The following is a 20,865-nucleotide window of genomic DNA, read 5'->3' on the forward strand; positions in this document are numbered from 1 at the left end:
AAGAAGAAAAAGAAGAAGAGGAGGAGGAGGGAGGGAAAGAGAGAAAGAGATAGAGAAATAGAGAGAGACACAGAAAAAGGTGGACACACACACACAGAAAGATAGACAGATACAGATATAAAGAAAGACAGAGACTGAGAAAAAAGGGAAGAAACAGATCAGATCTCAGAAAGTGGTGAGACAGTGTAAAGTAATGAAAATGGCCTTGGATTTGCCTTCAGAAAACCTGGTTTTTAAGCTTTGCTTGTTATTACCTATGTGCCATTTCACAAATTCCTCCATTTCTTTGAGCACATTTCCTCATCTATACAAACAGAAATTTAGACAAATGTTCCCATAAATCCCTTGTAACATTAAATCTGTGATTCTATAATCGTAAAGTAGAAGTTCCACCCTGGGGCTGACTATGAATAAAGGTAATAAGTTGTTGCTGTTCATTCATTTCCATTGTGCCCAACTCTTCATGACCCCATTTGAGGTTTTGTTTTTTGGTAGAGAAACAGAAGTTATTTGGCATTTCTTTCTCCATCTAGGCCAATCATATCAAGTGATTTGTCCGAGATCATACAACTAGCAATTATCTTAAACTTAAGACCAGATATGAACTCATGAAGATGAATCTTCCTGACTCCAGTTCTGGTGCTCTCTCTAATGTGGGGAAAAGCAAAGGAGGCAAAGTAAAAAATTGAATAAAACCCCATTGGAGTCATTGTGTATGGAGAAAATCCAATTGGTTTGATTCAACCATTTAATTATTTTATATTCATAACACTTACTTTTTTGTGTGTGAACTACTTGGACATCTTACAGATGTAGCTCCAATTTTTACTCTTTAGGAACTTAAAGGTAAATGATAGGAGAAAGGGCAATTAACTGTCATGTTAAAAAATAAAGGCCCAGCTTGGATCTTATCACATTCAGAATACTGAAAATCTGGTTCCTCCTGGGGGCTAACCTGTTGAGTCACAATTCAGTCCATTGCATACTTTGACAAAAGAGAATGGCAAGAGCTGGGAAGCAGCTGAGGTCATTGTAGCATGGAGGGGAGTGGTTTAGTGGGAAAAAAGAATCAAGTCTGGGAGGAAGAAGAAATGGAGAAAATTAATTAGGAGGAAATCCATTATGTCCTGGGTCCCAGAGCTCATGACTCGAGGTTGGCTTTTTCATCTTCACAGTGGAAGACGATTCTCTGATCTGCTTGTCTTTCTCTGAGTTTGGATAATGAAAATGGAAGCTAGTTGTAGTCATCTTTTTATTTGAGTGTGTTAGTGAACCCTTCAGGCAATGAGGCTCCCAACTCTGTTCTCCACAGGTTTCTTTCAGTTGAATTTAAAATTCGCTTGTAGAATTTGAAGCAAGAAGCATACCTGTTTTGAATATGTCATTAGGATGCTCACAGGAGGTAGCTTGGCCTAGTGAATATAAGGTTTGTTTTGTCATCAGGGTTCTATTTGAGCCTTGCTTTGATAGTTGTGTGACCTCGATCATGATTCTGTCCATGTTTATTGCCAGGGATGGTGATTTGTGCCTGCAGTCTCTTTTTAGGGGAGATTGAGCTGATGGATTACTTGAGTTTGGGATTTCTGAGTTACAGCTAAAGTCAATTGGCTGTCTGTGCTAATTCTAGCTCCCATAGGATGAGCCCCTGGGAGTGGAGAGTGGGCAAAACAGCCTAAGTTAGAAATGGAGAGATTCAAAGCTTCCATTTCAATCAACAATAGAGTCATGCTTGCTGCAGTTCCAGCCTGTGCAACATCTGAAGAACCAATCTAAATCTAAAAAAAGAAAAGAAAAATGAGCCTTTATGTGTAGCTCTGAAACAATTTTCTAGTACTTGTTCTACCTGCTCCCCTTCCACCACCATCAAAAATGAGAATCAAAAGAGGTAATTTTTCATCTATTTTGTCATCTTAAGGAATTCCCAAAATGGGAATTATGCATGTGGGGAACTTCTTTGTAACTTATAGATTTAGATTGCTTAGAACACTGGGAGCACAAATGACTTACTCTGATTGATACAGTTATTAGATGTTAAAGGTGGGACAATAATCAAAGTGTTTGAGGCAAGTTAATAATTATTCTGATTTTCATTAAAAAGGGCGGGCATCTTTGGACAAATGAGTATTATGAAACAAGAGCAATTTATCCACAGTGAGAGCTGGGGTCCTTGTCTACTAGACATTCAGCCAACATATAATTAATCAAGGGCACTTGAAAATGATGTATAAGGGACCACTCTTGCCTTTATCTCCCTTACTGGAGAATAAAAGACAAAAAAAAAAATCAGATGACCAAAGAAAATGCATTCAATTTGGCAGGATAATTTTAAATATGTTGAAGGACAAATCTCAGTTAATAACTGAGCTGGTAGATTGGGGTCAGGGTGAAACTAATTGAGAAAAGTTTCCTGGAGGAAGGATTGGAATAAAATTTAAATGAAAAGGAAAGAGGATGAGGTCTTCTAAAAAAGTCAGAATAGATGCTTCAAGGCAGTAAAGAAAGGCACAATTACATGGAACAGAAAGCACAGTCTGAATTAGAGCAGTAAATGAAGGCATATGAGTTGGAAAGAGAAAGAAGAGAGGGAGGGAAAAAGCATTTTAGGCATAAAGTACGTGTCACGCATGTGCTGCGTGCTTTACAAGTCTTTCTTTCTCTCTCTCTTCCTCCCTCCCTACTTCCCTCCTTCCCTTCTTCCTTCCTCCCTTTCCCCTCCCTCTCCCCCTCCCTCCCTCCTTCCTTCCTTCCTTCCTTCCTTCCTTCCTTCGTTCCTTCCTTCCTTCCTTCCTTCCTCTCTCTTTTTCTCCTTCTTTCTCTTTTAAGCTTGCTTTCTTTCTCTCTTTTGCTTTCTTTCTCTCTTTCTTTTTTTTCTTTTCTTTTCTTTCATTCCTTTCTTTCTTCCCCAGGATGCAGGTGCTATCATTATCCACATTTTAGAGATGAAGAAACTGAAGCAGATTTGCCTAGGCTCAAATAGTAAGTGTCATACTGGATTAAAACACAGGTTTTCCTAATTCTAGGCCCAGAGCTATCTCTATTGCATCTCTTAGCTGTTATGAATTAGATTTCTAGCTATTAGATTAGATTTCTATCAACTAAAGTTGTCTCATTGATAAAAAAAAAAAGTGTTAAAAATGTGATTAGACCTTTGACTTGGCAGTGTCATTACTGGATCTATATCCCAAGGCAATCATAATGGAGGGAAAAGGACTCACAAGTGCAAAAATGTTTGTAGCAACTCTTTTTGAGGTAACAAAGAATTAGAAAATGAGTAGAAGCCCATCAATTAGGGAATGGCTGAACAAGTATATGAAGATGATGGAATAGTAGTGTTCTATAAAAATGATGAACAAGGTGTTTATAGAACTGATGCTGAGCAAAACAAGAAGAACCAAGAAAACATTGTACACAATAACAGCAAGAATGTGTGAATATCAACTATGAAAGACTTAGCTCTTCTCAGTGATTCAGTGAGCCAAAATAATCGTATTAGACTTTGGAAAGAAAATGCATCCAAAAAAAGAAGTAAGGAGATTGAATGTAAATCAACACAAGCTATATTCACTTCTTTTTTGTTTTGTTTTGTTTTTTCTCTTTCCAATGATTTTTCCTTTTTGCTTTGATTTTTCTCTGAACATGATTTATAAAGCAATGTGTATTGAAAAAAGAATTATACACTGTTAGTAGATTTATGGGTTGGTTCAGCATTTCTGGAAAACAATATATCAGCATGTATTTGTGTGTGTGTGTGTGTGTGTATGTGTGAAACAGAGAGAGAAAAGAGAATCAACTTTACATATTATTTGAAAAAAAACATGTGATTAGAGATGTATAATTCTAAAAGAAGATGAGGAAATACTTCCTTCAAATCCATTCTTTCTCCTTGTTCTTGTCAATATTCTTTGCTGCCTATCCCATCCTCACTGCCTTTAAATCTTTATAGAACTTTCCTTTCTCACAGAAGTCTAAATCTAAGATGGTCACTTTAAGATTCAAAAATTTTTATCCTGATTGTAAAGTGTTGCCCATTCACCATAAGACTTTGGCACCCTCTGCTCTAGAACTTTGAAATTTTTTCCAGCTACATCAAGTAAATTCTCTGTCTGATTTTCCAGTTGAGGTAGACAGTCTGTGTAATGGACAAGAATGCAGAGAAACAGATGAAAATTGAAAAGCAGTGTGTTGGGTAATAGTGGGGCATCATGGAAGGGCTGTTATGATGTAATCAGATTTGTGTTAGCAACTTTACTTTGGCAGAGGTATCAATAGATTGGGATCCAGTCAAGCTAAAAAGTATTCAGTAAGCATGTTAACTAAGCATTAATTAATTAATGATGCATCTTGGAGAATCAAAGAAAGGCAAAAATAGTCCTTCTCTTAAGACAATCTCAGTCTTAACCCCAGGCTAAGGACCTATTTCTAAAAGGTAAGGAACTTATGATCTAATTTAGAGAAGCAGGAGACTGAAATCTTGGAATGAATGAAAGATTGCTAAAATATTCATCTACATGCTGGGGGTACAAACAGGGTAAAAACAACCCTTTCTCTCAAAATCTTCTAATCTATTAGGGGGAGGGCAACCCTTGTAGGAGAGATCAGAAGCATGGCAGAAGATAATTTAGGAGGGTCAATGACTATACCCGGGATCTGGAGAGCAAAGCTGTAGGGCCGATGGCAAGGTCCTATGGCTTCCATCTTATCAAAAGAATTGACCTCCATCTCATCAGTGAAAAACGTAGTTTGTGTTTTCTTTGAAGTGGGAAAAATTTGGATGTTATTATTATGACTCAAGAAAACACTAAAAACAAGGCAGAACTACAGTAGTAGCAAGTGAAGTAGAAATGAAGGGGCAGGTCCAAATGGTATTGCTAAGGGAGAAATAACTGAACTCGACAACTCTTGGAATTTGCCATCAAAACAGATTCCTTCTTGCATTTATTAAGAACATTTTTTTCTTTTGGAAATGTCAGCCATGAAAAAAAGTTCATGTTGAAAAGTATGTCTTATTATCTCTCCACAGGGTAATGAAGGTAATATAAAGCATCTTTCCTTTGCCTTGTGCCCACTCTTGCTATGGTTCCTAGGTAGGAGAGCAGATCTACTTCCCAACTTTGTTAACTCCACTGAGTTTGCCCAGGAGTGTGGCTGCCTCCTTTATAAGAAGTCCAGATTGAGCTGTGACACTTTAATCTAAATAGCTACTGGGGATTTTCCTGGAGGCAATTTAGAGCGATTATTACTTGATTAGAGTGGTTCTCCATGTCAGCTTCAATCATGTTTCTGCACTATTTGTGGCAGAAGGTAGGAAGTTTATCATACTGAGTGATAAGGGCTAGGGAGCAGAAGGTTTTCTCTGCATACTCCACACACACACACACACACACACACACACACACACACACACAAATGCAGTTTGCTGACCCATTTCTCTCTTCATGGTTTTCACGAAATCTTTTCCAGTGGATGGGAACACTTTTGCCTGCCATCTATTTTAGACAGCATTAAATCTGAAACAAGTTTTCCTTTTGGAAACTAAAGTGCAAGTCAGTACTTTTTTTAAAGCACTGTTTAAGAAAAATGCAATAAAACCAAGCACTTTTCCATTTCCTTTTTTTTTTCTTGATAAGCTTAGATATTTGCAAAGTCATAGTGCTAAACCATACTGTATTGATTATAAATAGTTCAGCATTGGGAAAGCAATGGTTATAGCTATAAGGGCCTGCAAACACTCAGGTGTTGTGTTAGAAATATTGGCTCTAAAATCAGCACAGATGAACTTCCTCTCCATCTTTTTATTGCGAATTAATTACTACATCAGAAATAGCCTGTGAATTAAGTGGATATCCTTTAATTCACAAAAGGAAAAAAAAATGACAGTATAAAAATTTTTAATAGTTGTTCCATTATATTATTCTTGACTTTCCCAAAGTAGGTCTAAACCCAACTAGAATGTTTGGAAACAATGAACTATGATGAGAAACAAATGTTACAGTTGTCCTAATTAATTTACCATCTAGAACTGGGATTCTAAACCATTTTTTCCTGTTGTGAACCCCTTGAGCATTCAGTCTGGTTAAGTCTATGGACCCCTAATCAAAAGAATATTTTAAATCCATAAGAAAATACATAGGAATCTATTATATTGAAATTCATTGTAATACAATCAATTATCAAATGTGTCAAAGTAGTTAGAGAGGTAGGTGGTCCTACAGTCAGGAAGATTCATCTTCCCGAGTTCAAATTTGGCTTCAGACACTTGTAAACTGTCTGATTTTGTTCACCTCAGTTTTATTATCTGTAAAAAAGAATTTGGGAGGGAAATGACAAACCAGTTCAGTATCTTTGCTAAGGAAGCTCCAAATGGATTCAAGGGGAATTAGCTGTAACTGAAGTAACTGAACAAAAAGCAGTTTTCAGATATTAAAAGAAGTATTTAGGCCCCAGGTTAAGAATCCATTCTCTACAATAATAAGCCTTCTTCCTTCAACATTTCAATCTATTCTTCTCAAAAGCCTAGGATCCTAATTTAGAGTTGGAAAGAAAAAGGGAGAGATGTTAGGGAGTATGTCCAGAGTCATATGACAATAAGTGTATGAGACAGCATTTAAATCCAGGTCTTCCTAATTCCAATTCCAGTTCTTTCTCCAAGATACCACACTATCTTTTTGAAGGATGAAGAATGCAGTGATCAAACAAACAAAAAACAAACACTAGACTACTTAGGGGCATTTTGGGGGCCACTTTGGACATGTTTTATTGCAGTTTCCCAAAGAACAATATATCCAATGTTTGAATTTTCATTGATACTATATGTGCCTATGCACCTACTATGTTCGAATGAGTTGTATAGTAAATATTCTTACATATTTATTTTGCTGTTATGTTAGCAAAACATTACAGGAAAAATCTTTGATGTTGTATTAGTATTTGTATCCACTAAATCTTTGAGATGCTTTATATATCTATTATAGTGTAAGCTCTTCAAGGGCAGGAACAATTTCTAGTTTTTCATCTTTTTATACTCAGTAGCTAAGAGAATACACTGATAATAAAAAGCTTATAATAAATGTTTGTGGAGTTGAATTGAGTTTCTTGCTTGAAGAGGTTTTCTTACGGCCATAAAAATCTTTTCCTATACTTTTAGAATATGCTTGCATTGCTTTAATTCTGGGAACAGTAATAAATCAGTACCAAGGGTGCTGTTGGAAGGAATTTGGTTACTGACTACCTCATGGCTGCACTTAATGGCTTCCCAGATAAACTCTCTTCCATGGCTACTTCTCTCCTATATTGAAATGTCAGCTTTTTGAGGGCAGTGATTAATTCAATTTAACTATTATATTTCTGGTGCTTAACATGGTAATTGACACTAATGGTGACTAAAAATGCTTCTTCATTGATTCATTTATTCATGAATTAAAATAATTTAAGGAGAAAATAAAACAGAAATAGGGAATGACTTTTAACATGAATTCCAGCTCGGGCTGACACCTTGAATTATTTTTTATTGTAGCCTTCTTGTGGGGTCCTATTAATACAGCCTTTGACAATACTCACATTGTGAATAATATTCTGTTTATTTATGACTCATATGATTAAATCTAAGTTGGGGGGTTATAATTAGCACAAGATTTAGCAAATAATGAGTTTGAGACTTAGAGGGGACTGTAGAGATCATTTAAGCTAGAGTATTAACCTCAAATTAATGAATGAGAAAATTGAAACTGAAAGGTCATATTTTGGTGTATATGTATCTGTGTATATTTGTGTGTCTGGGCATACATGTATGTAAGTAAGAAGCAAAAGGATATGGTTTTGATGTTGATGAAAAACCCATCATGATTATTCAATATGATCTCAAAACCCATCATGATTATTCAATATGATCTCTCATACATAGGTATATGTATGAGAGATCATATTGAATAATTTATTTATATATTATATGCATAATTGTATGCACAATTGTCAATTGGATAAAAGGGAAAAGAATGGATGCTTTTTGGAAATATCTAAAGAGTATCTCAGCTTGCAGATAATTTATCTCATAAACTTAAAGTTATTATCCAGAAAATGTTGCTATGTATGTTATCCAAGAACTTTTGGGAGAAATAGACATTTGTGTGGAGTGGATGTGATTATTCAAAATCATTCATCCCCTTTTCTTTCCTCTACTCCAGACTATAAGAGAGCTGAAGATGTTTACCTATTACTAGGAGATCATTGTCATTAGAAAGCTGATCCTTGTGTATTTTCAGTGGCATAGGGAGCCATTATAGGATGGACATGAGAATAAGAAAGAGGAAGATGAGTTAATAATGCAGTTACTTGGAAGCTGGTGGGGTAATATTTGTGCACATGTGTAGGATATTCAGGTGTGGATTCTTTTAAATATTACAAGAGAATTGCTTAAATATCGATCTCCAGGAGTTTTGGTTTACTTAGGGTGACCTTCTTTATATTGGAGTAGAATGGAGAGAGTCAAACATTATGAGTTAGAGATTAGCCTTTAAACCAAACTTTCCTTTGAGGCTCTCTCTCTTTTTTCCAGTATGCAACACTATTTCACAGAAGGAAAATTGTAGATGAACCTAAATGTAATTCATGTTGTAGAGGGTCATTTGAGAAATTATAACAATTTTCTGTTTCCTCATGATTATAGTAACTACTTCATGGAATTATTAAAATTAACTTAGCTGCTATCTCCTAGAGGACGCCTTTCCTGACTGATAGTAGCTCCTTCCTTCCTCACTCAATTAATCTTATTTTTACTCTTTGTATATACACATGCAATATGTTTATGTATTATATATATATTATGTATTATATATAACAAATATATGAAAATTAAATGAATGCATAATAAGTATATAAAATGTCCTTATTTTTGCACATAAGACTAGTTTAGAAAGCTCCTTACAGTCAGGAAGTGTTTTGTTTTTAGTTCTGTATAATAGTGTATAATAGAAGTTCAACATATGTTGTTTGCATTTAATTTAATTCATTCTTGGAAAATTATTTCATGAAGCCATCAATACATTTTAAGTATTCAGCTCTCTATGGCTTTGGATATAGTTATGTTTGTCTCTTAGTATGTATAATATATATTGAAACCCTTCTCTGACCATTCTATGAATGTCCATATAAATTGTATTTACTTATATAGATGTAAGACTTTGTGTGTCCTTAATCTAAATCATAAGAAGATGGAAGGACCATAAACATCTAGATATTTGAATTCTATTCTGTTGATTTTTTTTATGATATTGTGAATTATTTAAATAAGTCAAGTCAAGGACCACATGAGTGTTAGCATGTTGATCTGAATAGTCAGACTTCTTATAAGTATGGATTTCTCAAATTCTAATGAATAAACTTTTTTTTCATAAAAACAAAAGCAATATCCTAAAAATATAGTAATTATTCATCAAATTTAAAACTTAGAAATATGCAATTTAGAGAAAGATTTGAAGGAATACAAAGACCTGGGTACAATTTGTTATTTTTCTCATAGAAACAAAAGTGTTTATGATCATTTTTTAATCTCTAATCTTTAGATAACAACTCTGAATCATCCTTATATTTTATATGGTCTGCCTATGATCCTGGAAGCTTTAGCTAACAGTCATCACTTAACTATCATTATAACCTTTGTGCATCTTTCTTTCTATCTAGCATCTATTTGTCTGTCTGTCTATAATCTGTCATTTATTATAGACTAGTCAAGTAAAATGATGTATATTTTTAAAGTGATTCATTTTTTTCTAGGCACTGTGCCAAGGGCCAGGAACGCAAATAAAAGTAGAAAGATAGTCCCTTCCTTTAAAAATCTAATGTTATAATGGGGGAAATCAAATAAAAGGAAGCTCAAAAACAAAGGAAAAGACAAGAGGGGATAGATGAATGTAAAGAAAATATAAAAGGTCAAAAGTACAGCCTATAGAGAAATGAAGACATGATTTGCCTACATATTTTCATAAAAAGTAAGATTCTGGGAAGAACCAGTCAGTCACAAGAAGCAGACACAGGAAAGGAGGATATTTTTTTATGTGACTCACCTTGTGATTAGAGTAAATTTATTTTTAATTAAAGCTTTTTATTTTTTAAAAGATATGCAGGGATAATTTTTCAAAATTAACCCTTGCAAAACCTTGTGTTCCAAATTTTCTCCCCCTTACCCCCACCCCCTTTCCTAGATATCAAATAATCTAATATATGTTATACATGGTAAAATATATGTTAAATTCCATATATACATACATATTCATACATTCATCTTTCTGCACAAGAAAAATCAAATCAAATCAAAAAGGAAAAAAAAATTGAGAAAGAAAATTAAAAGCAAGCAATGACAAAAAGAGTGAAAATACTATGTTTGATCCATACTCAGTCCCAACAGAACCCTCTCTAGGTGCAGATGGCTGTCTTCATCACAAGATCATTAGAATCCAGGATCATCTCATTGTTGAAAAGAGCCCTGTCTATCAGAATTGATCATCGTATAATCTTATTGTTACTCCGTTCAATGATCTCATGGTTCTGCTTATTTCACTTAGCATCAGTTCCTCTAAGTCTCCCCAGGCCTCTCTGAAATCATCTTGCTGATTGTTTCTTATAAAATGATAGTATTCCATAATATTCATATATCATAACTTATTCAGCCATTCTCCAAATGATGGACATCCATTTAGTTTTTAGTTACTTGCCACTACAAATATGTTTTTGCACATGTGGGTCCCTTTCCCTTCTTTAAGATCTCTTTGGTATATAAGCCCAGTAGAAACACTGCTGGATCAAAGGGTATGCACAGTTTGATAACTTTTTGGGCATAGTTCCAAATTGCTCTCCACAATGGCTGGATCACTTCACAACTTCACCAACAATGTATCAGTGTCCCAGTTTGCCCACATCCCCTCCAGCATTTACCATTGTCTTTTTCTGTCATTTTAGCAATCTGGCAGATGTGCAGTGGTATTTCAGAGTTGTCTTAATTTTCATTTCTCTGATCAATAGTGATTTAGAACACTTTTTCATATGAGTAGAAATGGTTTTAATTTCTTTACCTGAAAAGTGTCTGTTTTGACCATTTATCAATTGGAGAATGGCTTGAATTTTTATAAATTTGAGTCAATTATCTATGTATTTTAGAAATGAGGCCTTTATCAGAACCTTTGAATGTAAAAATGTTTTCCCAATTTATTGCTTCCCTTCTAATCTTATCTGCATTGGTTTTGTTTGTACAAAACCTTTTTAACTTAATATAATCAAAATTACCTATATGGCGTTCAATAATGAACCCAGTTCTTTTTTGACCACAAGTTCCTTCCTTCTCCACAGATCGGAGAAGTAAACTATGACTTGTTCTTCTAATTTGCTTATCATATCACTCTTTATGTCTAAATCATGAACCCATTTCGATCTTATTATATGTGTTAGGTGTACGTCAGTCCCTAGTTTCTGTCATACTAGTTTCCAATTTTCCCAGCACTTTTTGTCAAATAGTGAATTCTTATCCCAAAACCTAGGGTTTCTTGGTTTGTCAAACATTAGATTCCTATAGTTATTTACTATTTTGTCCTGTAAACCTAACTTATTCCATTCATTGACTCCTCTATTTCTTAGTTAGTACTAAATGGTTTTGATGACTGCTGCTTTATAATATAGATTTAGGTCTGGCACAGCTAAGTGACCTTTATTTGAATTTTTTCCATTAATTCCTTTGAAATTTTTGACCTTTTGTTCTTCCAGATGAATTTTGTTATTTTTTCTAGATCTATAAAATAATTTCTTGGGAGTTTGATTGGTATGGCACTGAAGTAGATTAATTTAGGTAGTATTGTCATTTTTATCATATGTGCCCAGCCTACCCATAAAGAGTGAACTTTTAAGGTGAAAAGATTTCTATGATGAAGTAGAGCACATGGGGAAGTGGAAGTCTAGCCTGGATAAGAATGAAGTCTAATTCAGAAATTTTGATTTTCTTAGATATTCTAACCCAGTACTCATTGATAACCTTCATCTCCTTTGCATCTTTATATAATTAAAAAATTTGTATGAGATTTGGTAAAAGCCAAAAGATTGACATTATTGTTGTTGTCATTCAGTTGTATCCAAGCCTCCATGATTTCATTTGGTGTTTTCTTGGTAAAAATACTGCAATAATTTTGCCATTTTCTTCTCTGGCTCATTTTACCGATGAGAAAACTAAGGCAGACAAAATTAAGTGACTTGCCCAGGTCACATAGGTAGGAAGTGTTTGAGGCACAATTTGAACTCAAGAAGATGAGTCCTGTGCTCTATCTACTGTTTTCCATTAATATTAAAATCTTATGATATATACAAGAATCAGATTAACATAAAAAGAGTGATATTATTTTGATCTAGAAGGAGCCATTAAAGGTCATTTAAATCAATCTTTTCATTTTTGGTTCTCTTCTCTCAGTTATCCTTTCTTTCTCAAGTGCTAACAGATCACTTCTAACCATTTTTTAAAGCCATCTTTAATGGGGCATTGGCGTGGAAAAATTGGTTTCCAGTATTCCCTCTGACATATTTTTTGTTATGTTGGTAGGGGACTACATTGCAAAGAAGATATTGACCTATAACAGGAGTTTCATCCCCTGGGATTCTTTTGTACTGATAAAATCATAGGACTAATTTCTATTGCTATTTTTGTCTTTATTGAAAACACTAATAGGTTTTAGATTTACTTCTGAACCTGCTGAACTCTTCTTCCAGAACATTCATTTTAAAGTCAATCTTAAACAGAATGCAACTGTTTTAGGGAGAAGTATGCCATTATTACTTGATGGCTTCATAGATTAATCTTTGCCGCTGGTTCAGAATTGTTGCTGATTGACACTGAATTCTAATTTTGCAAATCAGAGAAAGTCCTTGTAGCCTCAGTTTTAACTTTTTCTTTCCCCTGTATCTACCTGAATATTTACTGTCTATTTTCTTGCTAAGGTAAATAATCAGATAAGAGGATTAAACAAATGTAGTTGCCCTACCTATAAGAGAGAATCCAAAGTTATCCAGTGCATACTTGCTAGGATTTCAAGTGATGGAATTCATGTACAGTGATATCTAAAGTGCGGGATATAGCTTAACACTCAGGAAATATGATTAGTAAATATAAGGGTGGAAAAAGGTTTATTGCCTACTACTCTATTTTCCCCAGAGCCAATTGTGAGCTTGTATCTCATACAATAACTATTTCAGTCCATTAAACATCTCCCCTCCTCCTTCCCATGTCTGGTCTTTTGGAGTTTCAAAGGGCTTGAGCTTCTTAGGATAGTTATATAGGATAGCCTCTATAGGATAGTTATGCTGACCTAAACATTTTAGTCAGTTTCAAAATTCCCAACCTCAGCATTTCTTCAACCTCTTAATACTCTTCCATCCTGTCTCCTCCCCCAATCATTGTTTCATTATATCTGGCACATGTTACATGAAGGATCTTTGCTTAGGATCATTCACCATTCAGCAACCCCTTCCTCCCATGTACTTTTCAGATTTTTATTTGATTGCATTATTTTACTTTAATGGCAATGAGCAGACCTGAGGGGGGGAAAACCAGACATAGATGGGTTAGGATGCAACTTTTTTCCTCCTAACAAACCTCTGGTCCAAACTTCCTTGTTTTTATTTTGGACGCAACCATTTGTTCAGGTACCCAGGTTTTCAAATATAATATGATATTTTATTCCTCATTTTCTTTTATCTCACATTCCCAATCAATTGGTAATTTAGTCATTAATATATCCATAATATCTGAGAAATAACCTCATCTTTCTAAAGACAAAACCACCCTAGCCCTGGGCCTGATCATTATTTATCTAGAGTATTGTAATTTTATTCTAATTGGACTTGCTTTTTCAAGTCTCATCCTCACCAAATAAACCTCCATACAAAAGCCAAAATGATATAATAGATAAACAGCATCTTCCTATTAATTCAAGGATCAAATCTTATTTCATTTTAAACTTATTCATTTATTTAATTAATTTATTAATTAATATTTCCCCAGGTACATTTAAAACAATTGGTTTTTTACATTTGTTTTTAAAACTTTTGAGTTCCAGATTCTTTCTGTTACCCATGCCCCTAAACTCCATTGAGAAATCACATGTGAAATTATCCAAAACTTTCCATAAAAATCATGTTGTGAAAAAATATACATCTCCCACCCTAAAAAAGCTTTTAAAAATAAAATTAAAGCAAAGTGAGAGAGAGAGAGAGAGAGAAAAGAAAAGAAAAGAAAAGAGAAGAAAAGAAAAGAAAAGAAAAAAAGAAAAGAAAAGAAAAGAAAAGAAAAGAAAAGAAAAGAAAAGAGAAGAGGGAAGAGAAAAGAGAGAAGGGAAGAGAAAAGAGAGAAAGAGAAGAGAAGAGAAGAGAAGAGAAGAGAAGAGAAGAGAAGAGAAGAGAAGAGAAGAGAAGAGAAGAGAAGAGAAGAGAAGAGAAGAGAAGAGAAGAGAAGAGAAGAGAAGAGAAGAGAAGAGAAGAGAAGAGAAGAGAAGAGAAGAGAAGAGGGAGAGGGAGAATATACTTCAATCTGTATTCAGACATAATCAGTTCCTTTTCTGAGTATGGATAGGATTTTTCATCATAAATCCTTCAGAGTTGTCATCATCATTGTATCACTTAGAACAGCAAAGTCATTTATAGTTGATCATCCCAAAGCATTGCTATTAACTTTTACAAAGTACCTTTCACTTTGCTCGAGCTCATAGAGAACTTTCCAGATTTTTTCTGAGAACATCTTGCTCATCATTTCCCATAAAACAATAGCACTCCATCATAATCACATATTACAGTTAGTTCAGTCATTCCCCAATTGATGGTTAGTTACTAAATTTCCAATTCTTTTGCCCTATGAAGAAAGCCTTTATAAATATTTTTTGTACATATAGTTCCTTTTCCTTTTTTATAAAAGCTCTTTTGGGATTCATGCTTAGTAGTAGTATTGTTATATCAAAGGATATGCCTAGATTTATAGCTCTTTGGGCATAGATCATAATTTTTGATCATTTATCAATTGAAACATTGCAAATTTTTTTATAAACTTGACTCAGTTTCCTCTGTTTGAGAAATGAGGTCTTATCAAAGAAACTTCCTTCAAAATTCTTTTTCATAATTCAAATTTCATAATTTGCTAACTATCCTCCCATTTATCCTATTTTATCTCTCCTTTCACCCTGTGCCTTCTCAAAAGTGTTTTGCTATTGATCACTGCCTCCCCCAATATGCCCTCTATTTTATCTTCCTTCTCCTTTCCTGTATACCATTCACTTCTTACTTTCCTGCAGGTAAGATAGATTTCAATAACCATATTGAGTGTATATATAACTTCCTTTTTGAGTGAATTCTGATGAGAGTAAGGTTCATTCACTCCCCCCTTGAATTTCCCTCTTCCCCTCCACTAAAAAGTTTTTTATTGTCTCTTTTTATGGCAAATAATTGCCACTGTTTTCACTTTCCCCTTTCTCCAATGCATTCCTTTCTCACTCCTTAATTTCATTTTAAAAGATATTACCATTTCATATTCAACTCACATCTGTGCCCTCTGATTATATATAATATATGTATATATATTATATATATATATATAATTTGCTTTTAAACTATCATAATAATGAGCAAATTCTGAGTTACAAGTATCATCCTCCCATGCAAGAATGTAAGTAAATAAACTTTATTAAGTTCCTTGTGATATCTCTTTTCTGACTCCTTCATGATGCTTTCCCCAAGTCCTATATTTAAAAATAAAATTTTCTATTCAAATCTTTTCATCTTGAGTGCTTGAAATCCTCTTTCTTATTGAATGTTCACTTTTAATCCAAAAATTATACGCATTTTTGCTGGGCAACTGATTTTTTTGTTGCAACTGCAGCTCCATTGCTCTCCAGAATATTTTATTCCAAGCCCTCTGGCCTTTTAATGTAGAAGCTGCTAAATCTTGTGCTAGCCTGACTGTGTCTTCACTGTATTTGAATTGTTTCTTTCTGGATACTTGCAATATTTTCTTCTTGACCTGAGAGTGGCAGAATTTGACTATAATATTTCTAGGAGTTTTCATTTTAGGATCTCTTTTGGGAGTCAATCAGTGGATTCTTTCAATTTCTATTTTATTCTTTGGATCTTGGATATCAGGACAGTTTTCCTTGACAATTTCCAATTTTAAATTCCTTAAAGGAATTATTTTCCTCATTGGACTTTTGTGTCTCCTTTCTCATCTGGCCAGTTTTGCTTTTTAAAGTATATTTCTTCTCATTAGCTTTTTATATTTCCTTTTGCACCCCTTTCAATTATTTTCCTAATTTTTCCTCTGTCTTGCTTGATTTTCAAAATCCCTTTTGAGTTCTATTGCCTGAAATCAATTCTGATTTTTCTTAGAGGCATTGAATGAAGGAGCTTTGACTTTGTTCATTTCTTCTGAGTGTGTGTTTTGATCTTCTTCATCACCTTAGTAACTTTCTATGGTCAGAACTTTTTTCTGATGTCTGCTCATCTTTCTAGCCTGTTACTCAGCTTTCAATTCTTTGTTAAAGTAGGGCTCTGTTTCTAGGGTGGAGGGTGCACTGTTCCAAGCTTCAGAGGTTTTATGCAGCTGTTATGCAGGTCTCTCTAGGGACCTGACCACAAGCTCTCTTTTCTGCCATGGAATGTTAGGAGTATTTCCACCCCATTGGACCTGTAAGATCTAGTGTGTTAAAGCAACAGAGTCCTGCTTTTTTAGTATTGGGGCAGCAGTTGTGCTGGTATAGCTTAAACTAAGATTATGTGCTGGACTCCCATTTTGCTGCTGAAGACCTTTTACCCTATCCTTTTAAAATTTAAATTTTTGCAAGGTATAAAATGTCCATACCAATATAGTAATAACATAAATAATAATATTTATTTAATGAGTTAAAATTTTCAAAATTTCATATATATATGAAATTTCATTCAATGCTCACAATAACCCTGTGAGAGTAGGTTCTATTATTATCATCATATTACAGATGAAGAACCTAAGGTTTATAAGTTACTCCCCAAGAATGATATAGCTAACAAGTATATCTGAGTTAGCAATTAAGTTTGATTTCATGAATTCAGGGTCAGTCATCCAACTTCTTTATCATCTAGGTTCTTTCAAAGTATGTCAGTGTATGTGTATATATGTGTGTGTGTATATAATATGTACAACACATGCACATACATATATGTGTATATATACATTTATGTACATATATTCATGCATATGCATGCATATGTGTATGCACATATATGTATACCTACCTACCTATATATACATATATACAGTGGAAGCAACTGCTCAAAAAATTCATGGGGTTTTATTTTATTTTTTTGATGGAGGTATGAACAAAAATGTTTGGAGATCTGTTTTTGTATATATCTCTGCAGCCTACCAGGCTTGTATAGAAGCTGAAGTTTTATTTAAAATGTATAATCTGAAAAACAGATCTTTCTTCAATTTTTTTTTGGAGGAAATAATCATCATAGAATCTACATTGTTTGAGTGTTTTAGAGGACGGTGAGTTCAGTTGTTACTAAGAAACTCTTTCTCTCCTTTTTCTCTCTGACTCTCTCTGTCTCTCTCTGTCTCCCTCTCCTGTCTCTCTGACTTCTCTTCCTTCCTTCCTATTTCTCTCCTTCTACTTTCTATTGATCCTTTCCTCTTTCCCTTAATTTCACCATCTTTTGTTCCTTTCCCATTCTCTTCTTGTTCCTCCTTTCTTTTTATCTTTTTAAAACTTTAATTAGAATTTGCTTGCTATATTCAAGCCTGCTATGTATTACTTATATGATTTGGGTTTGAGTTAACTTGTTATTTTTTAATGTCCTTGATATATTAGGCATGATTGCAAATAATAAACAAATATAGTTAGGTAGAAAACTTATGATTAGATTAAAACTACCAAGGGAATATTACTGATGGGATCTAAAGGGCCCCAGTGAACTATATAAAAATCAGACAAGTCAATTTTAGGGTTTAAATGAATTGAGCTAAGGCAATATAAATGCTTCAGGGAATTCATATTTGAATAAATTAAAATTAAAATGTTCTTCCAATGTTCAACCCAGTGACAAGATTTTATTCCCTAAGAACAAATGTTTTTCCTTTTAATCAGTTTCCATTTTCCAAAACAAACTATCAAGAATTAAAATTTGGAAACATATCTGGCAAGTGAAATTACCTTTTTGCAGAATGAGGAAGATAAAGCTATTTTAAAAGAAAGGAAAGAGTTTATGATACTAAAGAAAATCAAAGGTGAGAAAAATAATGTGGTGATGCTCATCATAGGCACAATAAGCAAGCTTAAAAAGCTCAAGCAGGAAAATCCCTGCTTGCTTCATATGTATTTCTCTGTTTCCTCGTAAACATTTTTCCACTTTTTTTTCTTTTAATAAATCTGTATTTTTTGGTCTTTCAATTAAAAATGAAACTTTCCTCTGCTATTCAGAAAAATGGGAATAATGTGAGAATATCCCTTTCAGTTCTGAAGTAGAATTATTTCATAAATGTATACACTTTGTACCACAAAACTCTGGAAGGAAAAGATAGTCACAGTGAGTCAGAATTCATTAACATCCATAACCAAATCATGTAGGTATATGTGAAAGTTGTAATGAACTGTTTCACTCTCTTGGATTTGAAGGAGTTATTGCTCAAGTGTTTATACTGTTAAATAAAGTCTGTGTATGGGTAAGGCTGGATGGAATCTTCAAGGTCACCTAGATTAAGCCTCAAACTTTCTATTTAATTAAAAGGAAGCTCAGACTCTAAGGAACTTAGACAAGGTGGCAAAGTTAGAACATCTCTAATTCAGAATTCTCTCTTTAAATTTTTAATTCAATCTGAAGAGATTTAATTGGAAGAGTTTCTTATGCTTTAACTTCTTTCAGATTTATTGCTTTGTTGCAATTTAGATCTGAGTTCTAGTCCTACTTTTCATGTATTCTGGCTCTGTTAACTGGGAAAAGTCAAGTGACCTCTCAGTGCCAGAGGCAATTCTTTAATAGAAAAAAGGTGCACCAGAAAATCTTTGTGCTAAATTGATTAGGAAATCTCTCTACTCAGATATCCTAAACTAAATCAGGTCAGATCAGAGGGAGAGAGAGAGAGAGAGAGAGAGAGAGAGAGAGAGAGAGAGAGAGAGAGAGAGAGAGAGAGAGAGAGAGAGAGAGAGAGAGAGAGAGAAAGAGAGAAAGAGAAAAAGAGAGAGAGAGAGACTGACAGATACAGAGAACCAGTACAGAACTATACTGAGAGACAGAGACAGCTAGAGAGAATGTAAAAGAGACAGAAATGCAGACAAAGAGAAAGATAAAGAAAATCTCTCTACATTTCTTAGAGACTTTTTAGAAATTCTTCTTCAGGTTGCTTCCTGTTCCTTCATGATAATGTTCATTTCATTCTCCAACTAAACAATATTGGTGAGGGAAAGAATCTTAGTCATCATTTAGTTCAGCTTTTCTCCTTTTATAAAAAAAGAGGATCATCAATTTGGAGTTGGAAGCTTTATTAGTCCTCACACTCCCATTTTATAACTGAGCAGCCTGAGTTCCAAATAAGTTAAGCAACTTGCCCAGTGTCACCCAGCTGATTAGTGTCTGATGCTGCATTTGAACATATCTTCCTGACTCCAGGTGCAGCAATGTGATCAGCAAATTTCTATAAATGTTTTCCTTTTCAAACAGTGTTTGAGCACACGTTCCATCTGTTTGAATTTTTTTGAGGTTATGGGTTGATCTTCCCTTACTATAATGAGGCAGCTTCTCACTTTTCAGAATCTAGTGTTACTGTATTTAGCAGGAGACTTTATATGTCCAGATTTTTTCACCTTCTACTCTGACAACATGTCTTCTTTATATCCATATTTCACTACTCATGTGACCACTGTCTTGTTTCAGATCCTCACTACATTTCAACTAGATTATGACAATGGCCTTCCAAATTGAACTCCATTCCCCTATTCTCTCCTTCAATTCATCCTCTTTACAATTGCCAAAATTATTTTGTTCAAGCGTCATTCTTAGTCTATGACTCCCCTACTAAATAAACTTCAGTAGCTCCTTATTGCCTCGAAATCCCATTCCTCGTTTTGGCTTTTAACACACTTCAGAATTGATCTTCTAACTAACTCTTCAATTCTGTTACTCATTTCTCCCTGTACTCTGTAATTAATAGTGGTCTGTTTTTCACCCATGACACCCCAACTTCTTGCCTTTTTATTGTCCACTGTGCATACCTGGAATGCCCTCCCTCTACATCATTTTCCAGGTAAGAAAATCTTTTCCTTCACAGTAAAGCTCAAGCACTTTTTTTGTGTGTTATGAAATCTTTGCCTGTATAGTGAAGCCTATGAGGCCTTTCTCAGAATTAAGGTTTTAAATCACTGAAGGAATGCTTCATTTTATTTAGGGGTTGATGAAAATAAAGGTGTATTTTCATTTTAAAGTTCATGAACCTCTTCATATCTTTTTGTAGATTTCATTGTATTTTGTGCATTTTAAGTTGAAAATCTCTGTTTGACATGAAATCTTTTATGATCTTCACAATTACTGGGACTTTCTTGCCATAGATGGCTTATTTTACTGTAATCTGTAAGTATTCATTCATTGACATAATCTCCCATGATAACGTCTAAGTAGCCTAAGAATGGGGATTTAAAAAAAAATTAGGGGTTTGACTTCTCAACACATTGCCTACTACATAATGTTTACTTGATAACTATTTATTTATTGATTGTTAATTTATTTTTAAAGGCATAGAAGTTTTCTGTGGCCTTTGAAAGATAAGCTTACTCTTAAGTTAACATATAGATTTTTATATTAACTACTTCTGTATTCATTCTCTGA

The 20,865-nt window shown here is 34.1% G+C and overlaps 1 protein-coding gene across 2 annotated transcripts in view; it reads left to right on the forward strand.

The window, feature by feature from the left end:
* Positions 1–20,865, forward strand: part of ZNF385D (zinc finger protein 385D) — a 1,020,336-nt gene that overhangs the window by 165,547 nt on the left and 833,924 nt on the right. The window lies entirely within an intron of this gene.

This window comes from Antechinus flavipes, chromosome 5, assembly GCF_016432865.1.
Source record: "Antechinus flavipes isolate AdamAnt ecotype Samford, QLD, Australia chromosome 5, AdamAnt_v2, whole genome shotgun sequence".
In the NCBI taxonomy this organism is placed as follows: domain Eukaryota; kingdom Metazoa; phylum Chordata; class Mammalia; order Dasyuromorphia; family Dasyuridae; genus Antechinus; species Antechinus flavipes.